Source organism: Platalea leucorodia (genome assembly GCF_965183815.1).
Source record: "Platalea leucorodia genome assembly, chromosome: 21".
In the NCBI taxonomy this organism is placed as follows: Eukaryota; Metazoa; Chordata; class Aves; order Pelecaniformes; family Threskiornithidae; genus Platalea; species Platalea leucorodia.
In genome coordinates this window covers 3746587-3757572 of record NC_138843.1, presented here as the reverse complement: position 1 = coordinate 3757572, position 10986 = coordinate 3746587, and the positions used below count along the sequence as shown (strand labels likewise).

At 46.0% G+C, this 10986-nt stretch overlaps 1 protein-coding gene across 6 annotated transcripts in view; it reads left to right on the top strand.

Moving 5' to 3' along the window:
- Positions 1-2977: 2977 nt before the first annotated feature.
- The window catches only part of KDM4B (lysine demethylase 4B), a 92892-nt gene continuing 84883 nt past the window's right edge, over positions 2978-10986 (top strand). For all 6 annotated transcript variants that reach the window (XR_014230298.1, XR_014230299.1, XR_014230300.1 and 3 more), the window contains exon 1: positions 2978-3074. The gene's annotated coding sequence lies outside the window, so the exon portion shown is untranslated. The remainder of the gene's footprint in view (positions 3075-10986) is intronic.

Here is a 10986-nt window from a genome sequence, read left to right as displayed (position 1 = left end):
TTTTCCTTTGTTTCGCTGCGTTTCTACCTGGAAATGGAGAATAACCAATTCTGACTTTTTTACGGAACATTTTGTTTATTGTACATGACACCGAGAAGGCTTACTTTTTTGTGAATGGGTTGTCTCTTTCTAACATTACCAAAGTTTGCAGTTTAATACCTCAACAAGACAGGGATGTTTTTAATCACACTTTACTGCAGACAGACTGGAACAAACGTGCTATTTTTGGTTTTCTTAACTCTTACCCTCTTTAAAATTATAATGTTAATATGTTAGGAAAACAAAAACAAAACATTTTATAGGATTTTTGCTGAATTTGTCAATTTTTTGTACAATGTGCAAGTTGAAGTTCTCAAAATAAATATCTTTTCAGATGAAAGTGGTGACTGTTTTCTTTTAATTCTTTTTATCTGAAGCAGGTTTCCAGACCTAATTGCTTATGCAGGAATTTGTAGTTATGTTCCGTTATGCTAAGCCTTTTATTTTCTCAAGCCCATTATTTTCATTACGGTTTTTCGCTACAAAGAAATTGGGAAAATACTAATTTGGTATTTTTGTCTTCAAAATATTTGCTTCTAGGCACTAGTGAAAGGCATATGTTATGTTCAGTTAAAAAAACCCCAAAGATTCCCCAAATGTCTCTCTCTTTGGGGCATAACGTATGTTAGATTCCCACAGTACTAAAATCCAAATATGAACTGGCAATTGGAATTGCCTGCACATTTAATGAATAAGACCAAAATCGTTACAACTGCCATGTCGTGCACCGTATTGGAGGTGTTTATAGCAAGTAGCGTGAGCCTCTTCATCAACTTATCAAACCAGAGAAATAAATTAAAACACTGAGGTTTTCATAAACAAATGCAGATGAAGTAAAAGAAGAAAACATACAGGCATTTACGATGTGGAAAACAAAAGCTGTGAAAATGTGCAACTGCTGCTTAATCTGCCCTCTTTAGGTTTCTTTTAAGGTTAGTGTTAACATTAAACACTTTTAATTTCAGGTATTTAAATTGCATTGCAAATGTCCTTCCGCTTTTATTCTATATTGTGATGAGAAGAATTTGGGGTGAGTGGGGGAAACTGAGGAAATGTGCGTGTATTTAAATTGAAAGAACCTATTGCAACGACTTCCTTAGTACACTCTTTTTGTTGTTGTTTGGAATTTGGAAAGCAAACTTCATTTTCCTACATAGGTTTCAGTGTACTGTCCTGTGTGTGTTTACTGTTGTGTGTAGTGTTTACTTAGCATGAATGAGAATTTCTCTGCAAATTAGACACTTTATAATTTGGGGCTTGCAGATCTCAAGGTAAAGCTCTACCAGGAAAATTACTGTGCTATAAAGTGAGCTGGTGTGTGGCTTTGGGCGCGGAGGGATGGTGTGTTTTAATGGGAGAGATCAGTGGCAGGACGATGCTTCCTTTCCCGTGCATACTTGTGTACGTTTGTGTTGTGAAATTCTGGAGTAAATATCCAATCTGTGATTTGGTAAAAGAAGTGTTTTGTGGATAAGGAATTGGGAAGCAAGAATAACAACGTTGCAAAAAAAACCAGGCAAGGATCTTTCTGCTATTTTGGGAATTCCCATCTTGCTTCCCAGCCAGTGTACAGAATCTATGGTCTGCACAGTTTAATTGAGCACAAATTAAAAAATGCCCCTGATAGTTCTTCATCCTGGCAGGCTTCCACGGTCCCGTAATTGCAGCCAGGTTGAGAAGAGTTGTCTGTTGTGCGGCGACGGCGGCTGCTGGAGCCGGGGTGCGAGGAGAGGAGCGCGGGGTCGGGGCGCAGGTACTCGCCGCCACCCGTGGCACCTCCGCAGCCTCCGGGACAGGCCCTCTGCTAGGGGCAGGCCGCCCGCCCGGGCCGGTTGCCACGATAGCACGGTGCTGCTCGTCTGTGGGGGAACTGGGACGAGGTGTAGGTAAGCCCTGCTGCTCTGCAAGAATGAACTGGTCGGGAAAAGGGGATGCAGTGCGCTGGCAGTAGCTGATGGTTAACTTTTTTTTTAAAGCTCTAGCTGCTGGAGTCATGAGAGATGGGGAGCCTAAACTACTGCCTGAATACTGGGAGAGCATCTAACCTCATTTTTATGTTCACTTTGCTCATCAGGTGCTGCGGTTCCTCAGGTCCCTTCAGGGCTGATGGTGGCGGGCAGCAGGGGCGGTGCGGGGCCGGGGCCGGTGATGAGCTTGCTGAGGAAAGGCCAGGCGCCGCTGGAGAGGGACTGTCTTGCCGTGAAATGTACGTATGCCATCTTTAACACCTTTGTGCTACCCGCGCTCCAGCCCTTCCTCGGGGGCAGAGCGCCGAGGTACCCGGCCAGGGCCCTGCGCGGGTCCGACCCCCCTCAGGCTGCGGCGCCATGGCCCCGGGGCCCGGCCCTGGCGGGGCGGGGATGGGCTGGGGGAGCAGGGGAAGGTTAACGCCGGACCCCCGGGCCGGGCCGGACCCCGCTGCCGGCCGCCATGAGGCCGCCACAGGCGGGGGGGGGGCGGTCCCTCCCCGCCCCATTGGCGCAGGGCGGCCGCAGCCCCCCCGCGCGCTGCTGTGCGGCTCCTCACGTACTCACCGCCCCGCGCCCCCGCCGGAGCGCAGCGCCGTGGGGCGGTGACGGGCACCCCGCGCCGCCTATCGAAGCCCGCCTCACTCCTTTCTCGCCCAATAGCAGCCGAGGGCGGGCCGCCATCTCCCAACGGCCGTGTCCTATTGGCGGAACGCCACTGAGCGACGGGAGAGCGAGCGGTCGCCCCGCCTGTTGGTGGGCGGGCCGTTGCCCAGCGCAATCCGCCAATCAACGGCTGCGCTCGCCTTGTTGTTCGCTGACCGGCTTCGCCATGGGCAGCACCCGCCGCCTCTCACCGGCGATGCGCCCAATCGCCGCGAAGGCGGTGCCGGCCGCAGCCAACGAGCGGGGCGAGGAGGCGGGCGGCAGGTGCTGGCCGCGGGGTGCTGCGCTCTCCTCACAGCCCCCCTTCCGCTCTGCCCCCCGCGCCGGGCCGCTCGGCGCTCCGCTGACGGGCAGCCCGGGGCCGCCGCCGCCGCCGCCGAGGGGGACCGCCCGCGGGCTCAGGTACGGGGGCGGCCGGCGCCTGCCCCTCTCTCTCTCTCCCTCCCTCCTTCCCCGCGGCGGGGGCCTGCCGCCGCCTGCGGCTCCACCCCCGGGACCGCGGCGCCGGAGCCCCCCGCAGCTCGGTGCTGCCCAACCCCCCGGGGCGCCGGGCTCCGTCCCGCCGGCCTTCCCCCTCCCCACCGCCTCTCCTCAGCGACGGGCCACGGCTTCGCCTCTCGTTTCCGGACGGCGGCCCGCCGCGCCTCCCTCCGCCGGCCGGCCGGCCCTCCTCCTCGCGGCCCGGCCCTCGGCCGCCGCCGGGCCCCGGCCCCGGGGGGACCGGCCTGTGCGGCCAGGGGACGGGACGGGCCCGTCGCGGCCCGCTCCTCCCGGCCCCGCCGCCCGCTTTGTCTCGGGGCGGCGCAGTGGGAGCCCCCCCCCCCCGCCGCCCCCGTACCCGCGCCCCGCCGTGTCCCCCCGCCGCCCGCCCGCCCCCGGTGCCTCGGGCCCCGGCCCGGTGTCCGCGGAAGGCTCCGCGTCTGAGCGCGGTGTTTCAGCGCAGGGGTTTCGGTGTGGAGGATGGGGGCGGCCCCGGGTGGTCCCTTACCCCCCCCGCCCCGGGGCACCGGCAGCGGGCGCCGTCTCGGCGGCGGTTGCGTTCGCGGCGGTTGTTCGCCGCGATCGGGGGTTTATTTGTACGATGGATCATAAATAAATCGGCGATGTACAGCGGGGGTTCCGCTGCGTGAAGCGAGATGTTGGCGACTGAAAGCTGCCGATGGGTCCGTGGTTCTGTGTTTCGTCTCACGGCGGTGCGCAGCAGGCCCGGCTGTGGGAAAACCTGGTGGCAAGAATATGACACCGGCATTTTTTTTTCCTCTCTTTTCTTTTTTTGTTCCCCCCTTTCCCGAGACTGTCAAAGTCTAGGGCCAAAACTAGTTTTTTCTTTCTTTTTTTTTTTTGTCACAAGCCTGACGTGAATAGAAACCCCTGTGGTTACACGCAGAGGTCCTTCCTCTCGGCCCTGGCCAAGCAGCCTTCAGCACAAACCTTGCAGCATGAAAAAGTGAGATGACCGGCTCTGAAACACTTGTGGTCCGCAGAAATTGTTTGTCCGGTCACGCTTTGGTGACTTGCCCTGGGTTTTAGCTGCTCAGTTTGCCCTTTTTTTTTTAAAAAGAAAGAAATAGATGTATTAGGCCCTTTTGGGATGTAGTGTGTGGTGGAAGGGGAAACTGTTCAGGAAGCCTTTCATCTGAAGGTGGTACTTGGCTTTCCTTGAAAGCTGGCTTTGATTCTTGTTCTTGGAGGCGGGACGCATGGCTGCTTAGGAGATAGGTATATTGCAGAAAGACTGTTTTGGACCCCTTTGTTTTAAAGGGTTAAAGTCACAAATCAGATTTAGTTTTCTACATGTTCTTTAACTTTCATGGTTTTTAATAAAAGCGGCTGTAGAGAGCGGGTGCTGCGCAGAGGCACAAACTGGTTTTGTGTTGCTGTTAAGGCCTAGAACATGGGAGTTTTGCGATGTGACTCGGTTGTCTTTGTGCTGGGGCAGCGTAAATACATTATTGTGTTGTATCAAGCTTGACCCTTCCAAAGTTAAGTTTCCTTTAACCAAAAGGAGTCCATCTTATGGAACCCTGTCCGTCAGAAACCTAATAGCATATTTTTTTTCTGTTTTTACACAGAATAAGTCACTTCTTTCTTACCAACTTTTCCTTTTTCTGTTTCCTTTTCCTGCTTTGTTAAAATTCATGTAATCACTAGGCATCTTAAGACTAGAATTTAAAACTTACAGTTACATTCCAGCAATTACATAAAATAACTGTTGGAGTATGTAGGGGTAATTGCTTTTTGATAGTAAGTTCCTAATTCTTAGGTTCCCTTGTAATAAGTGAAAGAAGTTGAGGCAGGTAGACGGACTTCTCCAGTGCCAAAAGGAATCGGCGGCTGTTTCTTCCTCATTAGCGGTAGGAGTTAACTCCTATGCAAAGTACATGTAGGTGGATCTACCTGATTCCTTGTTACAGAGCTCCTGCTCATGTGTAAGACGCTCACTGAAACATCTTTTGACAGAAAAATGCTGTCCAACGCTCAGTAATGTATTATTCTTTCTCCTTTTTGTTGCTCCTTGAAAAGAGATGATTCACTTAACCGATCCAGTGGGACCAGAATATACGTGGTCTTATACATTAGAAGTTAGTTTTCTCAGTACGTTCTCGGGCGAAAAAACAAAGTACAGGGGTCTGGCATTCAGAGCTTGATGTTAGGGTGAACATGGGCTTTTGTAAGTAAGACCTTAGGTAGTAAAGAGGTTTCATCAGCTTTTGATGGGAAGTTGATAGCGAAATGCACTTTCAGGGAGAATCCCACCTATTTCCTTTAGATAATGCTGGTTATTGGTCTGAGGCAAACACGGTACTTGGAACTACTTACCGGCCTGTTAAACTCAACTGTTGGAGCAAAATGAAGCGAAAACTATTTCTAGTGATACCATCAACTCCTGTCATTTAGCAGATAGCGGTAGAATGGTTGTTTTACAGATCTGCCGGCACTAGGCCTTTTAAACGATCACAAATACAGGCAACTTCTGAAAACTTTGAACTATTTCCATATAAGAGGTCTCAAGAAATTTTGTATGAGTTGGGAAAACCAGTTTGTCCAGACGTGCTGGATAAGCATGTTCACTATATGGGGTTTTTTGTACATTTATCAAGAGTTACGTATTCTTATTTTCTACTGGGATGTCCAGCTGTAAAACAATAACGTGTTGGCATTCAGGTAGCTGTAATTAGTCTTCCAAGATTACATCTAATTTCGATGAATAGGGAAGTTCACATGTAAGCAGAAATAATAGCTCTGTCTTGCTGCAGGCTGAGACAACCATGCATCAGTTAACACGTTATGAAAATCTCTTTGCAGTCATAAGAATTAGAAACTTTATTTCCTTTTAATTAATTCTAGGCAATATAGAACTGCGGACCGGTGAATTTTCCGCCCTTTCTAACTCACTTTTTAATGTTTTACCGTGTGCTGTTGAAAAGGATTTGCAACGCCTGTTACTGTCTGTCCGTTCGTTGTCTGCTTGTGCTATACGCAGCGTTACTTGCAATATAGCATCTGTTAATATCAAAGATGGATGACAGCTAAATATGTCACTGCAAGTGAGGGATTTGCTTAATATATTTGGATGCCATCAGGATTCTCTGCGGCTGTGCAAGGCACTGTTTGAAGTAATTATTTGTCATCTATTTAAGACTCAAAAGATGGTTTGTCTGATGCACTAGCAAACCAAAATCCTTGAGTACTGTAAGATATTGGCAGAAATCGTGTCGTCGTACATAGATTTAGTGATATTAATGTTGTGTTATCGTTCTCAGTATAAAATCGTTGTGGGATAAGAAGGGCATTTTTCCATTTTCAGTATTTTTCAGCAAACTGATCACTGCTTAGTAAGATTTTTTTTTTTTTTTAAATCTTTGTTTTGGACCAAGTATGTTCTGTCTTGTCACAACTTACGGATATAGTCACTTATTACCATGGCTTGATTAAAGTACTTATTTTCATTTATATTTTCATGGAGTACATGATTCTCTCTTATAAATTAAGCAGTTCCTCAATTATGTCCTTACTGGATGGCTGCTAACATGGGAGACTGCATTTGTATTCTGTTGTAAGATTTTTGTGTGGTATAAGATCCTTACTTAGCCTGTGTGTGCCTCAGTTGTGGCAAAAATGACCTGCAACTTAAGTCTTTTTTTTTTTTTTTTTTTTTTTAATTTGCTGTTTCAGAAGGCTCAGGAACAAGCCAGTTCCCAATTTCTTGGAAAATATAGGGTTGTTCTTTTGTTTCCTAAATCTATTTGATAAAAATACTGTATTTGAATATGGCCTAAGAAGACAATGTTGGAAGCTGGTGGTGTGTTAAGATGATTTCCTGATGTGTTCTGATATTCCTTTACAATTTCTGATACGCATTCAGAGTAGAGGGGAGGATTTTGGTGAGCCTCTGTGGTTTTATTTTTTTGTGTGTAGATAAGTTTATATGAAGTTTGCCATATTTGTTCTTAGTTCGGTGTTGGCAAAACAAGCAGTGCAGCTTTGGCTGTGATGTATGTGTTAAGGTTTGGAGCTGTAGCTGCCAGAGAGAAGAACTGGATAAAATTGAGCTGGGAGAGATTAAAATTGTCTGATGTTCCCTTGAAGCTGATGTGAAACTAGCTTGGTTTAATCCCAGGTTTTGCTTCAATTTAGGTTTTAAATTGTCCCTCCTTTCAGTTGCAATTTTGGTTAAGAAGTGTGAAATGGGTATGAAATGAGATATGAAATGCCTAACAGAAGGCTGTGGGGTTCCCCCCGCTTCTCTCTGTGATGATGAGGATTTTAAGTCCTTTACCGGTGCAGCTGAGGATAGGTGTTCCTGCTAAAGGGCACTTCTGGAGCTGCGTGAGCTACGTTATGCTTCTTGGTCCTGTTCTTCTGCCTGCTGGCTTTGCCTCTTGCTCAGTCTCTTCCTGAGTAGATAATTTTCTGGCAATGCAGCTGCTCTTAAGCCTGGAATCTGGGTCAGTGTGTCGCACCCACTCTAGGCAGGACCTAAAGCACCTTGTGCAAAAAATGCAACCAGGATTTTGATTTTACGTTGGCAAAATAGTCAAAAGCACTTACAACAATCACATTTGTTGAATTCTGTTGTATAAAAAGCTGAAGCAACCTGGAGAAGAAGTTGAGCAAGTTACTGAGAACATTGCTGCAGGCTTGTAGTTTCTGGCAGGTTTGCTGAAGGAAGACTTGGGAATTAGTCCTCATTAAAGTATTAATCTGATAGAGGAATTACCTTTTTGTATAAAGCGGTGCAGTAGTCAAGTTTTCTGAAATGCATATGCTTTCTGATAATAATAATAATAGACTATGGGTTACTTTACAGGATTTTAAGGTTTGCAGCACTGCTCCCTTGGATTCAGGTGTTGTGGGTTGAAACTTTGAACTCTCGTTCAGACTGAACAGGAATACATAAAAAAGAGGTACTTTTTTTTTCCCTCAACTGCTCCAGGTCTGGGCAGCAGGTTTCTCCTTTCACTGCAGTCTTGCAGTTCAAAATGCTGAGCTCCTAAATGCCGTTCTTCATATTCTAGCACAGTGAACCCAAAGTAGTTTTGTGTACCTGGCATCAAAGATCCAAAGTCCCAGTAGAGCTCCTGAGAAGAACCAGTCCAGATGAAATGCCTTTTTTTTTTTTTTTTTTTTTTTTAAAAACCTGTAGCCTTGCAGTAAATATAGTGAAGATAACAAAAGACAGCAAGGATAACAATTGTGTCATGCAGCAAACTGAAGTTTGTAAGATAACCTGGTTATAAATTCTGTCTCAGTAGTGGTATGCTGATTTGTGTGTTTTTAGTATGAGTTTGTCTTGCATATTCAGTAAAACATTGACTTTGAGGGGGAAGACAGTTGGGTACTGATTCTGAATTTAGTCAGAAATAAACATTACAGAAGGCTGCTGACTACCTTGCTTCAGGCAATAATGAACTGTTTTAATTTCTTACAGATTTATTGCTCTTAAATCTAAACACTTTTTCTGCTTTGAAATGCTGTTTGTGACTAAATAATTTTGCTGCAGTTTGAAGAAATGTATGAGTAACCGTACGTTTGTATAGCTATGAGGATGTTTTGAGGGAAAATTTTATTTTGCTTTAATGAGCTACATATGCTGCTTGATTTCAAGTACAGGAGAATCTGGAATTCTGGAGAAGCCTTGTGGAGTGTAAAATTAAATAGAAGATAACTAATTTGTCAAATCCCAAGCACTGTAGATCTCCATCAGCTTGGCTGGTGGGTACTCGCCGTGCCTGTATGGGAATGTTGTCTCTCTGTTCCTCTTTCTCAAATCTTCTATTTACTTAGGCCTTATGAAGGATATACGAAGCTCAAAGCAATTTGGAGGTTAAAAATTTAAAGAATTGAATTTATAAATAATTTTTTGGAAAAGGTGTTAGCTTTAAATTCTTGCTGTAATCTTACAGTCATTTAAAACTGGGCTGAGCAACACCACAACGAACTGCAAACTTACAAATTCACACTCTTTGTCTAAATGCTGTAATTGATTCTCGGGAAGAAAGGAAAGCTGTCGCAGCTATGCTTGCAACACATAACTTCTCTAAAACTAGTGATATATAATTGCCTGTTTTATATAGTCTTGATGTTTTGCAACAGTTTGTTTTTCGTTCTACTAAGAAACTTTTGATAGTGCCTGATCCATGAGAATCTAGATGTAAATTTGAGTATAATTAGTTGGCTTACTTGAGAAAGGAAGTAGGTGGAAATAGAAGAATCTGCCCTCTAAGTTCCAGCCCAATTAATCAAAAAAATGCCATTTCAAATAAACACGAGGTTTCCATTAATATTTACGCTCAGTACTTTGTAGTCAAATAATGACTTAAAAGTGAATTTAAAGAATTTTTTCATGAACAGAGTTCTTACCTTATTGTATGTGAAATGCCTCAGAAGTAGTAAGCGAGTCAGAACAAGAAGGTAGTTCAGGTGCACTTGAAATCTGTATTTTGTTGGGTTTTTGTTTCATTTTGTAACTTTACAGTATTTTCAGTTGAGAGTCAGCTTTTTTTTTTTCTCCCCTTAAACTGAACTTATTTTCATTTCAAGTTTGCCAGGGACTTGAAGTAGACTTGGGCAAAATTCACAGACCGCAAGCTTTCCTATTTTTTAATCCTGAAGGGAGCCTGCTGCCCAAGCCCAGGTACAGGTCCGAGCCTGGGGCTGTGGTTCCTAAGGCAGAAGTTCCCCTGTAAGCATTTCTCAGAGCCCTGCTGGCAGAGAGCAGAGGGAGGTGAAACCTTGCAACAAGGCTGTGATTCCTGATTTCCTGTGGTGCTACTTGGCTGTCTGATCTGACCGACTCTGTACAACATGGTTTGGGTTTTGCTGAGAACAGTGTGCGTTACTGCAGGCGAGGGAGGCTGCTCTGCCTCCTCCCACACTCCATCAGCGCCCGGCTTGGCCTCATCTCCCTGAAAATGGGCATAAAACCAACCCGATTGACAGTTTAATTGAGGACAATGAGAGAAATGGCCACACTTAAGTCCTTTGTTCGGTTTTTCAGTTTTGCAAGCACTAACAGAAGTAGTTGTGTTAACGTTTTGCCCATGCCTGTAGGGAAAACTACCATGCCCTACCAGGGTGGTCTCACTTGAAAGAGGCGTTCTGGGTAGAGCTGCAGGGACAGGGCACTGTGAGGTAAGCGATGAGGTAAGGATGGATTTCCAGCGCGTTGAACGTTCTGCGCGAGTTTCCAGAGAGCAGTGGTAAATGCGTGGTAGCTTGCTTCTCGGTGACGGTGAAGTACGGCACGTCGTGTTGGCTGGTGGGGACCATGTCCAGGTGATGAGGAACTCTTAATATGCTGTCCAGCCTGCCCTGGGATGAGGAATCCTAGGATGAGTCACACCTCTCTTTTTCTAGTTATTAGAAGGGCAGAGGAGGTTTAGTAGATGTATTTGGATCAATAGACAGGAGTTTTCAAGGGAAATTGCCAGGTAAGGCAAGAAGACAGAAGGCTGAACAATTTGGGTGTTCAAACCAGATGAGAGAATTTGTTACCGTTGATACTCAGTTTCCCGTTGCCTTATGCAGTACTGCCAGGCTTTGGTGGTGCTCTGACACAGCCGGGGAGTTATAATGAAAAATGGAGGGCAAGGGAGGCTTTAAGATTTTGTTGTTATGATCTAAAAACCTTGCTTAAGATATGGCATCTCTCTTTATCTTTCTAAAGTATTAAAACAGTAAATTATTTACCTGATAGCAGCTGCCTCCACTCCGGAGTAGAATGCACTCAGAATTTCTTCCCGGAAGAGTGAGCTGCTATGTTTTCAGCATTGAAATGAATAATTTGTTATATATTAATGATTTTTGTGCT